Below are 12,009 nucleotides of genomic sequence, written 5' to 3' on the forward strand. Positions count from 1 at the left end.
CTCACACGGAAACAACGGAGACTGGCTAAGAAGGTGCTTAAAAATAAGAAAGCCACAAGGAATGTTCCACCTTCCACTGCTGGTTCGTTAACTGCCCCGGAAACCCGCTCCAAAAAAGCCAGGAAAAGAATTGCGCGAGCGGTGGCTCGAGCGGCAGTGACAAAGGGGCCTCTTTCTAGGTGGTTAATACCGGGAGAGAAGGCTAATGTGGTGGATTTAGAAGAAACCTCGCCGGTGGACTCTGTGCAGGATCTTGATTCCAGCATCCTCTTCCAACCCGAAGAATCTGAGGAGACGGGTGTAGTAGGAGAATTACCAGCGCCTATTCGGCATGGACAAAAAAGTTTAGTGGAGGAATGTAATGAGAACCGCATTTGCTTCATTAAGAATCTCTATCCCAGTGGGAAAAATCCTTGGCCGTCACGCTCAGACTTCCTAACCAGACTTCATTATATCCCTCAACTTAGAGTACTGAAATCTGAAGACTTCTTGTTCATTGAACCTTTACAGGTGCCTAACTCGCATGTCTCGGCTATACATTGTACCTTTTTGGCCTCTGCGCATTTACTCAGAAACTTTAAAGAAGAACTGAGGGCAGTTGATATTGAGATTGATGTGGATCCTCAGGAGAAGGATCCCCATGATGAACTCGAGGACAGTGCTACAGTGGCTCCTACAGTAACTGAGTCCAAGTCTGTGGAAAACTCTGCCTTGGCTGAAATACAACAAGCCCTTAAATTACTTTTGGAATCCTTACCACGAGCACTTCAGAATCATTGATGTTTTTCTTTAATTTCCTGGAATTGTCGAGGCTTCGCGCATCTTTTAAGGCTGAGGGTTCAGCTGTCTTATTGTCTAATCACAGCTGCATTTGTCTCCAAGAAACTTGGTCAATCGACTCCCTACTACTTGACGGCTTTGTTACATATCAGTCATTTGCTAAGAAGGGCGACAAGGGACGCCCTTTTGGGGGTTTACTTATAGGGGTGGTTAACACAGTTACTTCACGAAAGATACAGTGTAAAGCAGAGGATTATCTGCTGGTGGTAGAGGTTCATTTTGTTAATGAAGGTGATCAGTGTAGATTTTTATTGATCAACCTTTACAACCCCCCTGGCGCTGTGATAAGAGAATCTCTACAAGATGCAATTCAGGAGATATTATCTTCTTGGTCATTAAGGCCTGGTAACATTGCAGTAGTGGTAGTGGGGGATTTTAACTGCCATATGACAGGCGATTACCTTGTATCTTCTAATCCTGACCTCAGTGCAAAATGCTTAATGTCACATGGTAGAAGGGAGGGAGAAGGATTAGGTTGGTTGCAACTATTTGAATCATGGGAATTGGCCATGATCAATGGTCGCACATTGGGAGATCGGCCTGGGAAACACACCTGGAGGAATGGTAAATCGTTCAGTACCCTGGACTACATATTTGTGTCCTGAGATGCAGTCCAGAGTTGCCGACATGATTGTTACTCCCAACAAATGGAGCGACCATGCGTTGCTCCATTGTTCTTTCCGCCTCCCTTCCCCCTCATCACTCCATACTAATATTGGCAGTATTCAAACTAATTGTTCAGGCACTAGAATAGTTTGGACAGAGAAGAATATAAAAGCAGCCTCGGACGCTCTAATAGCTGCTGAGATACGGGATCTTCCTTATTTTGATCTCATGACAGTAAATGGCATAGAAGAATGGATTCGGGGATTCGCTGGCATACATGCCACAATAAAAACTAGGCAAATATTAAAGCCTGAGGGTAGAATTCTCAATTATAATAAGGAAATCCGGGAGGCCAAGAGAGGATATAGAGCTGAGATTCGGGGTCTTAAGAGCATGAACTTAGTGGGAGCTGTCTATTACGAGAAAATCAGAAAGGCTAAAAACAGATATAGAGCCTGTATTAAGAGCATAAAAAGGACAGAGGAATAACAGACATCAAAGGCTTGTACAAACTATCTGTTCTAGAAACTCTCGTAGTATATGGTCCCTACTAAACGAGAATAGAGAGAAGGTTAATGCACCATTAACTAACCCCATTGGCGAAGAAGAATGGATAAAATTCCTATTAGGGTGTAACTCGGGAGACGAGGAGGTCCCTAGAATATCTCAAGTGAAGGTTCCCTTCCCTCCACCTTTTGAGGTTTCTGCGGAGGCTATTTATAACAAAATAGTTACCCTTAAGGCCTCTAGAGCCCCTAGCCCTAACAGGCTGGCTAATGCAGTAATTAAGAACTATCCTACATTTTGGGCATACCTCCTTTCGATCCTCTTTAAAAAGATCTCAGCTCAGGGGACCATTCCCTGTTCTTGGCAAATGGCTATCCTCGTCCCTGTGTTCAAAAAGGGTAGCCGTATAGACCCTAATAACTACAGGCTCCTTTCGATGCTGGATATTACTGGTAAACTTTTTGCTGCTTTACTGCTTAGTGAGCTGCAGAAATGGGTGGAACAAACTAACATACTTAGCAGGTTCCAATGTGGTTTTCGGCAAGACTTCTCTACCTCTCAATCTATGGGTAATGGACATCCTTCGCACACAGGCTCTTAGTAAGGGGCAGCCCCCGCTTTATGCGTTATATATAGATTTTAAGGCTGCCTTCGATACTATTCCAAGAGCAAGGCTATGGATTAAGTTGGAAACAATGGGTTGCCCGCCTGGTCTGTTATATTATTTAAGACAGCTGCACCATAACACCTCTGTGTCCCTCAGATTAAATCAGAAAGGCAGCACGACTAGACAGGTGACCCAGAACAGGGGGGTAAAGCAGGGATGTGTAACTGCACCTCTCATTTACAATCTTTATGTATACGACATTCCAGCAGCACTTGCCGAAGCTAATAACTGCCCTCCAAAAATAGGTGACACTCCCTGCATAGTTTTAGCATATGCTGACGATTTGGTTGTATTCGACAACATAGCAGGATTTAGGCGTTCTGCAATAACCTTATGTGATTATGCTAGGCTCAACGGCCCGAGTATAAATTTAGATAAAACAAAGGTACTTAGATTCACTAGGAAAAGAGCATCTCGAGTCAACCTGCGGGTATATAATAATTATATACTCTATGCTCCTTCCTATAGGTATCTTGGAGTAGACATCGAGCCGCTGGGAGATTATTCCTTGTGTCGGCAAGGACGTGAAACCAGGGCTATGCAAGTAACAGCATTAATATCGTTTACTAACAAGCAGGGTGGTTTTACCTTGTGGGGGACTAGACATCTATACTTTCAAGTGTTTGCACCTATGGTCATTTACGGTCTGGAGTCTCTTCTTTCTTTTGATCTTGCCTGGCTGCAGGTGGTGGAGGGTAAATTCTGGCGCAGGATACTGGGATTACCTCCGAGTGTGCCAATGGCCCTGATCAGGCTTGAACTGGGCCTTCCCTCACTTAAATCATTGATGCTCAAGAGGAGGGCAGGATTATATCTTAAAATGAAGGGTAGCCCAACTAATCCATTATTGGCAGTGATACATCAAGAAATATGTAAAAAACACACCACTTCCCCCTTTTTGAAAGATATGACCACATTTCTTATAGCGATAGGTTGGACGCACAGAGGGGAGACTGCCTCTAAAGATGTATTAGGAGCACTCGGCAAAAAGGTGGACTTGTGGGACTGGTTAGAGAATTTCGCAGATCTAAGTAGTTTAAAGTCTTATCATTTTGTAAAATATAGACTTTATATTTTTATGCAACCTCAAGCATATTTGAATCTTTGTCCAACTAATAGGCTTAGACGCTTTATTATCTTGTTCCGACTAGAGCAACTACCCACTTTTTATAATGTAGGAGCCAGGGAAAAAATACCTATTAGTGAGCGAGTCTGTCGGATATGCAAATTCCCCGAATGCTTGGAAACAGCCAAACATGTGTTGACTGAGTGCTTGATTCTGGAACGGCCGATTTTGAAATATCTTGGGGAATTTGTACATGATCATTTGACCATCTGTGAAACCTCATTTTGGCTCTATTGTACAAGTTCCAGCAATATGCATCTGTTTATTGCATTTTTTGTATAATGTTTGGCAGCAATTTGAAAAACATCTGGGTTCTTTGCTTTGAGTTAAAATATCTCCTTATGGTGGGTTATAATTGATGGCAGTAATTTCTCTAGTCAGAGATAGCATACACAGGATGTCTTATTTTTTTACTTCTAAGCAGGACAACAGTGGGTGAGAGGCCTGCTGTGTGTGTTTGGTGAAGATTGTGTTGAGACGAAGACAAAGATTTAAATTAACAAAATTGTTTCATTTGAGCACTTTGTTCCCTTTTTTGAGGATTTAATATTTTAAAGAAATTTCGCTTGTTTGTTTAATTATGTATTTTCATTGGTCTATTTATTGTATGTAATTTGTATTGTGTAAAGTTTGAATTTATTTCAATCTGTATCACATTAAAGAAATTGTAAATTGTATAACTTCACCTTTAGAAAAAAGACTGCAAATTCATTAAATACCAGTAGTCAGCAGGTGAGCATTTAATTGCAAGAATAATAGTTAGATTAGATGGAATAATCACAACCCCCAGTTCCCTCAGTTTTTTTTTTTCACCAAATGTTTTATTAGGTTTTCCATCAGCAAAGGTACATAATATCAGCATCATCAGTGCCATCAACAGCATTTCAACACAGTTCGAGCTTTGTATTAGGAGCCGCCCACCAGAAGTGTCAGTAGGTGAAATTGGCCATGCTTTTGCACTTTCTTCCACCTCCCCTTCCCCCAAGGATGTCTCGGGGCCCTGGATTCCCCGACCCCCCAACCCCCATGGAGACTCGCCTTAGTAGATCGAACCACTCTGGAGCCAGTGCGCGAGAGGTGGTCTCTTAGTGAGCGCTGGGAACTTTTTCAGCATAGTCCATGAAGGGGGCCCACACATTTAGAAAGTTGTTCAAGCGGACCAAGGTGATTGCTGTGACTTTCTCCGCTACAACAATCTCCCAACACTTCGACCACCATAACGGGATTGATGGGCCCTCTGCGTTTTTCCAAAGCCGTGCTAATACGACTTTTGCCGCCAGGAGAAGGTGGGTGCATAGGTGCGGGATATGTCCAGAAAGCGGTAATTCCCTGCACCCACCTGAAGCCGAGGGAGCCACCCAGGTCAGTTATAGTTACCAGGACGTTATCCGCGTACAGGGTGATTTTGTATTCATGGCCCCCCCACCCTCAACCCCTTTATGCTAGGGTTCTGCCGTATTCTGGCTGCAAAAGGCTCCATCGAGAGAGCAAAGATCAGGGGCGAGAGGGGGCACCCCTGCCAACTGCCCCCATTTATCTTTATTCTTTCAGATTTGTTGCCATTGACCCGAAGCTGTGTAGTGGGATTTTGATAGTTGGCCGTAAAGCTGTAAGGGCCAGGAGCCGTGCTCTTTAAAGATTTGATGGCTTCAGTTATTTCTTCCGGTGTGATTGGGGATTCTAGCGGTGCTAGCAGAGATTTATTTTAGGGGTTGATGGGACTAAGATATCTGGGCAGGTCCACGAGTGGCTTGGGGTGCCCCGACATGACTGTTCAGTGGTGGTTCACCAGTTCCTCCATTTTATCTGTCTCGGTGGATTTGGCCTTGCCATCAGCTCCTACAAGTCTCAGGATATTATTCCGGCTGTGGACTTTGTTTATATGCAAGGACCTTGTTTGCTTTATTTCCTTTGCTATAATAAAATTGTTTAGTGAAGGCCAGCGATTTGGCGGTGCGGTCAGCCCAGTGAATCCCGAGTGCAATTTTGGCTTTCTTTAAGGCCCTTTCAGTTTTCCTAGAGCTCCGAGATTTTGGCTTTGGCTCTCAGAATCTCACCTCTTCAAGCTTAGCTACAGCAATGTTGTAAAATCCGCTTCTGCTCGCCCCAGCGCTGATCAGGGAACCTCTGACCACCGCCTTCATGGCATCCCAGGTTACACCTATGGATGTGTCTACGGGCGCATTTTGCCTGAAATAGTTCCCTATGGTTTCCCAGATTTCCCCTTGGATGCTGTCATCCAGCAATATGGAGTCATGCAACTTCCAGTACCACTGTGGAGGGTCTGTCAGGCCAGAAATGCTAAGGTTAGCAGAGACTGGGACATGGTCCGAGATCATGCGGGTGTGGATCTCTATTTTGTCTAGGCAGGGAAACAGGACACTAGAGATTAGTAAGAGGTTGGTCCTCGAGAAACCTCTGTGCGCCCTGGAGTAGTGGGTGCAGTCCCTCGTACCCCCGTTGGCCAATCTCCATGCCCCTGCCGTTTCGGATTCTCTTAGGAGCTTAGCTAGTGAGAGCGTGTGCGTGAAGTCCGAATTGGTGCATGCCAGGGTTTGGTCTATTTGGGGGTTGGGAACCAGAATAAAGTCTCCACCTATAATGAGAAATCCCTCTTTAAATGTTAGGATGTTTGGGATCAGATCTGTGATGAATCTGTTCTGGGCAGTGTTCGGGCTGTACAGTGCCACAATAGTAATGGGTTGCTACACAAATAGTCCCTTCAATAGCAGGTATCTGCCCCCCGGGTCTCTTTTGACCGTGATTTTTGTTAGGAGCACTATCACTCAGAAGAATGGCTACTACTCGTTTTTTCTCCCCGGAGGATGCAAAGAATGCTTGCTTGAACCTTTTGAATCGGATTCGACTTTCGTCCGGCTGCAGTAGGTGGGTCTCCTGAAGGAGGACTGTCTCCTGATAGTTGCCCCAGCCAGTGTTCCACGTATCTGTGCTTTCTTGGGGAATTAAGGCCCTGTACATTCCAGGTGAGGATTACGATTTTGTTTGTATCAGCCCTCCTCGGGAGGGGTAGTGGCTAGCGTGGTGCTGGACCTATCGAATCTAGAGTTGGTGTGAACCGTGCGTGTGACAGCTTGCTGATTGTATCACATAGGGGTGCTCTCAACTGATGGTGTTCTGTGTTGTGTGGCTATTTGCGATGGCGGATTAGATGAATTTGCTCTTCCTGTGCTTCCTAGTCCCCCCCCCTACTTCCTCGCCCCCCCTTGAACCTAGCAGGATAAAACTCATCCCACTTAACAGGGTAACTGGCAGTGCTGCTGCACATATCACCTGGCCAATTGGGCCCAACCCACAAGTTGTTGTGCAGCATAACAACTCAGGGTTAGGGCCTAAGGATGGGTGTGTCAAGAGTTAAGAGTCCCCTGGGGCCCGCGTCCCCATTGCTCCCATGTGTTTCTCTATTCCCTTCTGCCCTTGGCGGACGCTCTCCCCCTTCGCCCGTGTCCCCACTCTGGGCTGGTGCTCCTGAAGAAAGATGAATTCCTGTCTGGAGACCACCAACCCTGTTAATGAAGCCGAAGTGGTGTTAGACTGGTTTAGGCGCCTTATGCGGAGGCCTGCGGATCCTACGCCTTCGGCTCACTCTGGACCAAGATGTCCCCGGCTGCTTCCTGGGTGTGTTTCGGGCCGTCTCTTCTGCTTCCGACTCATCCGTTCCCCCTCCGACCACCATTAATTTATCTGCTTCCTTTAGGTAATGAATCTCCTGACTAGCTCCCTCCCAGGTGAATTTCACAGATGTTGGGAAGCCCCAACGATATGGGGTTTTCCTTTCACATAGCCACTCCGTTAACACCTTAAGCACTTTCTGCTTCTTGAGGGTTGCGTTTGCCAAGTCCTGATAGAGTAGGATTGTGGAGCACTGAAAGGTGATTTGGTGCATTGATCTGGCTTCCCGCATGCTATCTTCCTTGATCTGGTAGAAGTGCACCCTTGCGAGGACGTCCGGTGGAGAGGAGGATGCCCGCCTCTGGAGCGTTCTGTGTACTCAGTCCAATTCCAGAGGCACGTCATTGGGAAGAGTGATGATACATCTAAACAGATCCGACACAGCTTTTCAAATCTGCGTCCGAGATTGAAGATGGGATCCCTCGGAGGCGGATGTTATTTCGCCACAATCTGTGTTCCGCGTCCTCTTGTTTCGCCTCTAGCGCTTCACATCTCGCCTCGAGTGCTGATATTCTGTCTTGCCCTTTCTCCCATTCGAATTTCTGGTCGCAAAGTTCGTTCTCGATCTCAGCAGCTCAGGTTTGTACAGCCACAACCAGCTTGTCAAGGGAGTTGATCTTCTGTGTGACCTCCTCTGTACCCTTTTGGATCTCTCTCGTCAGGGCGAATAATAAGTCTCTCAGGTCTGACTTAGTGGCCGATTGCGTCAAGTCCAGACCTGCAAGGACTCAGGCCAACGATTGGGGCTAGTTATCCTGGCGGGTCCCTCTTCATCACTTTCTCTGCAGCTGACCCCGCTCATTAAATTTGCGATGTCTGCCTGCCTGGATGCTTTCTCACTTTTCACCATCACTCCCGGGTGCCTGGCGTTATGCTCTGGTGGGTGACAACCTGTGGCTTACTCCCTCAGAGAATCTGTGCCCAGACCTTCTGCCGCAGTACAGGGGGTCCAGGGAGCCCGGAATCACCCCACTGGTCAAGGTCACAGGATCCCCAGTCCCCAATTCTCGAATGGTGCTCCCTTATTTGGCTTAGTGTTGTTGAAGCGATTCAGCCAGACTGAGCTTGTTTTCTCCTCCCTTCAGTGATAAGGGAAGCGTAGCCCTGAGAGAGAGGGTTGGGTGGGATTTGCAGGTCTGTGTTCCCGGTAATTATCCTCTGCTGGGGATTTCCTGCATCATGCCTCCCCAGCCCAGGAAGAAGACTCCTAAGTGATATGGTGTTTCCTGGGAGGGGGCCCCGCTTTTGCATTGTGCAGCGAAGAGCTGGTTTAAGCTGGTTTAAGCAAACTCTGCTGGCAGGATGTTCGTGCAGAGGGCTGCTGCCCATTTGGCTCCGGCCCCACCGGGGCTGAGCAAGCTGTCGAATGATCTTGCAAAGGCGCAGAGCCCACCGAGTGAGAGCCCGATCCGTGGACTGGGACTCCTTTGGCAATGCTGGTTCGTATGGCTGATGGAGCGCTTTGTTGCTACTGGATGCGGTGGGTGTGCCACCTCTTCCGATGGCCTGAAATGCTCTCCACCCCCCCCCCCACCGCTCATCTCCATGTTCGTTGGTGTAGGTCTGTCGGGAGAAGAGCCTCCACTGGATCCTTGGCGCTGCCCCAAAAGGGCAGGAATCACCGGAGTTGCAGGTGGGCGGCGCACCATGGGTCCGGAGCAGCCGGCGATGGATGGTGAGGGCCTTCCCACGTTACGCACATCCGTGTGGCGAGTGGAAGTTGCGAGTAGCCTCTCCTCGGTAGGGTGCTCGGCGGGGAGGGAATCAGAGCGGGCTCCGGGGGAGGCAGATGATGGTCACAGCATGCTACTCTTCGTTGATCTCAGCTACGTGGACGGGGAGCTGAGGATGGCTGCCCTAAGCAGTTGCGTCAGGCAGTCAGGGCCGTTCAGTTACGCTTGCCCATCCCCCTCGTAGCTGGTGTTCATGTTGCTCTGAGGAGGCTGCCATTCTAGAGAATTTCTCAGAGTGAAGTCCGCCCCAAGCATTCCGACTCTGCCTCCTCGGATATCGGGGTTCAATGAGGCTTTGGGCCGGCGATATATCATCCGGTGCGCAGCAGCTGTCAGCAATGAGGCTATGGGCCGGCGATATATCATCCGGTGCGCAGCAGCTGCCAGGAGTTCCTAGGGAGACATGCCACTCACGGCAGCTCCAAGCCACGCCCCCCCAGTTCTGTTACGCTCACCTGGTATCCACAGGGACGCCACCCAGCCGGGTGACTCGCTGGTATGCTTCTCAGCTTTGCCCTGATGTGGTCTGCGGGGAAGGTTCTGCAGGAGGACTGTGTTCAAGACTGACTGACTGGGGTAAGTATCCTCCCTGCACTCCCATATGATTTCAGTCCCTCTGGCGCCCTCTCCTCACCTTGTGGTAGAATTAGACGTGCTCTCCGTCCTGCCTTCTTTGAAGGGGCGCGTTGTCTTTCATGGGCGAGTGCGGTCCAGTTACTTCACGGACGCCGGCCCGTTTGATATTGTTCAGGTAGGTCTTATTGCTGTTCTTTAGTTTTGTTGCTATCCTGCATGCCTTTCTTTGTTTAAAATGTCTCTTTTCTCCCTTAGGTATGCAGAGCTTCAGCGCGGCGGACTGGCTTGGTTGAGCCCCGCTGGTAAATTATGGCGCATTAAGAGCGCTATGATGCGGTAAGTAAGCGCTCTGCGCAGCACTGCAAAGTCTTGCCTTTGCTAACCTTTGTTTTCCTTCCTTGTAGGTCGCGGTGTTCTTCAGCGCGAGTGGAATGTCCGGAGTAGTGCCAGCCGAGAGGCGACCAGCCAGGTAAGCCTTTTGAGCAGTTCGGAATTTGTAAATGTCTCTACTGCTTTCTTTAATGTTGACTATCTTCCTCTTTCAGGTCGTTCTGTCCGGGAGGCGTGCAGATTCGAGGAAGCTGTTCTCAGTAGCTACGAGTGTTTAAAGATGAAGACTGCAGGTAAGATGCTGCTGCTAATGATGTTCCTTTGTCTCCTTGCAGGTTCTGCTTCTCCGAGTTTAGAGGGAATAGCTGGACACGGTGAGCGTCACGTTGCAAGCTGCAAAGTAATGCGAAGCGTGTTGGCTTGCTCGGGTGTGGTTTAAATAGCCCCAACAAAATAGTCCAGGTAATGTAGTCCCTAGGCTACCACACCCAAAACACTAGACCGCATAGCTTGGTTCTTAGGAACTAAGCTATGTGGATGCCTCCATGTTGGCTGACAATACAATAAAGTAGTTCCCAAGCACATTGTTTTTCATGGTGTATGAGCCTGGCGCCATAGGCGCCAGGACTGGCCCCATGAGGGCCTTTGAAGAGTATGCCAGGCTCTAGAGGCCCGAGTCCTGACTCCACCTGGCCAATGGGTTTGCCAGAGGGGGTTTTGGGCGAGGGTCGTGACAGCTTCCCTCTGTTTTATGATGTCCAGCCCTAAAATGTATGGGGCCCTGTGCCCAAAAAAAGAAAATCACAAGTGCAACTATGGTTTCTGAAAGGTATCCTATTTACAGGAGTACCCCCTTAATTATGCCGGTACCCCTAATCACACTCACACCAGATTAAAGTTCACCCCTCTAGGGAATTAAGGCCAGGAGTCTTGCCTTGCAAGGGTAACACGTTTAATCTGTACAGAAACATTCCCAAGGTAAGCCCTAGGAAATTACCTTTACTGAGGTTCAACAACCAAAGGCCAGACCAGAGAGAGTTTAGGGCAAGGGCTCTCCACCCAATGTTACCCAATAAGAGGGGGGCGAGGCTAGAAACGGGTATGTTCACTTACACCCTCCGACCCCACTGACTCGGATTCTTCAAGTGACACTGCAAGTCTTTTCAGATTTCGCAGGGGCTCCAGTATTCTGTCCTTTGAAATACTATGTAATAAAGAGTATATATGCTTTGATAAATATTCTGTGTGGACTAACTTTTGTGTGCTCGTCTGTGACTAGCTGCATCTTTTATTTGTCCCCCCGTCCACTCCCCTCCTAATCCAGAAGCCATACTACTCTGTCACAATAACACGAGTTTGGAATAACTTGGTGGAAAACCCTGCATGCTCACAGAGGTTGAGTCTTATTGAACCCCTGAGATGGCTTTGGAAAAATCTTCTTAAACATTCTTTTCTATGGTTGCTTATTGCAAAAAGGGCTAACTTGCCAGCAATCTGAAGTGCCAGAACATGTTCTTTAGGGATGAATAAGAACCATTGATCTTGCTAGACTCTTAATGGACTAAGGAGACAGTTTAGGTAGAGGACAAACCTCTCCTGTGATTAATGACACAAAGTGGAAGGGCCTGAGTTTAAAGGCAACATGCCTAGATTATATAAGAGATGCGAGTTAGACTTTACCAACTGGAAGTTCTCACTTGATAAAACACGCTTCACATTTAATACCCCAAAACCCCAGATGCATACTTACAATTTACTTGCGCATACATTTTTATGCGAATAAAGTGAAGATGCATGCTAGTAGCGATTTCTACCAATAACCAAATTAATTCTAGGAGTGTTTATTGGGCATTATGCATTCTCGTTACCAGCAAGACAACATTGTTTCTTACGTGCAATGGTCGGATTTGAAATGAATACGTACAGCATAAAAA

At 47.6% G+C, this 12,009-nt stretch overlaps 1 protein-coding gene across 1 annotated transcript in view; it reads right to left on the reverse strand.

The window, feature by feature from the left end:
- METAP1 (methionyl aminopeptidase 1) overlaps nucleotides 1-12,009 on the reverse strand; it is a 673,612-nt gene that overhangs the window by 131,048 nt on the left and 530,555 nt on the right. The gene's annotated exons all lie outside the window — the stretch shown is intronic.

Source organism: Ambystoma mexicanum, chromosome 6q (genome assembly GCF_040938575.1).
Source record: "Ambystoma mexicanum isolate Mex_15411 chromosome 6q, UKY_AmexF1_1, whole genome shotgun sequence".
Lineage (NCBI taxonomy): Eukaryota > Metazoa > Chordata > Amphibia > Caudata > Ambystomatidae > Ambystoma > Ambystoma mexicanum.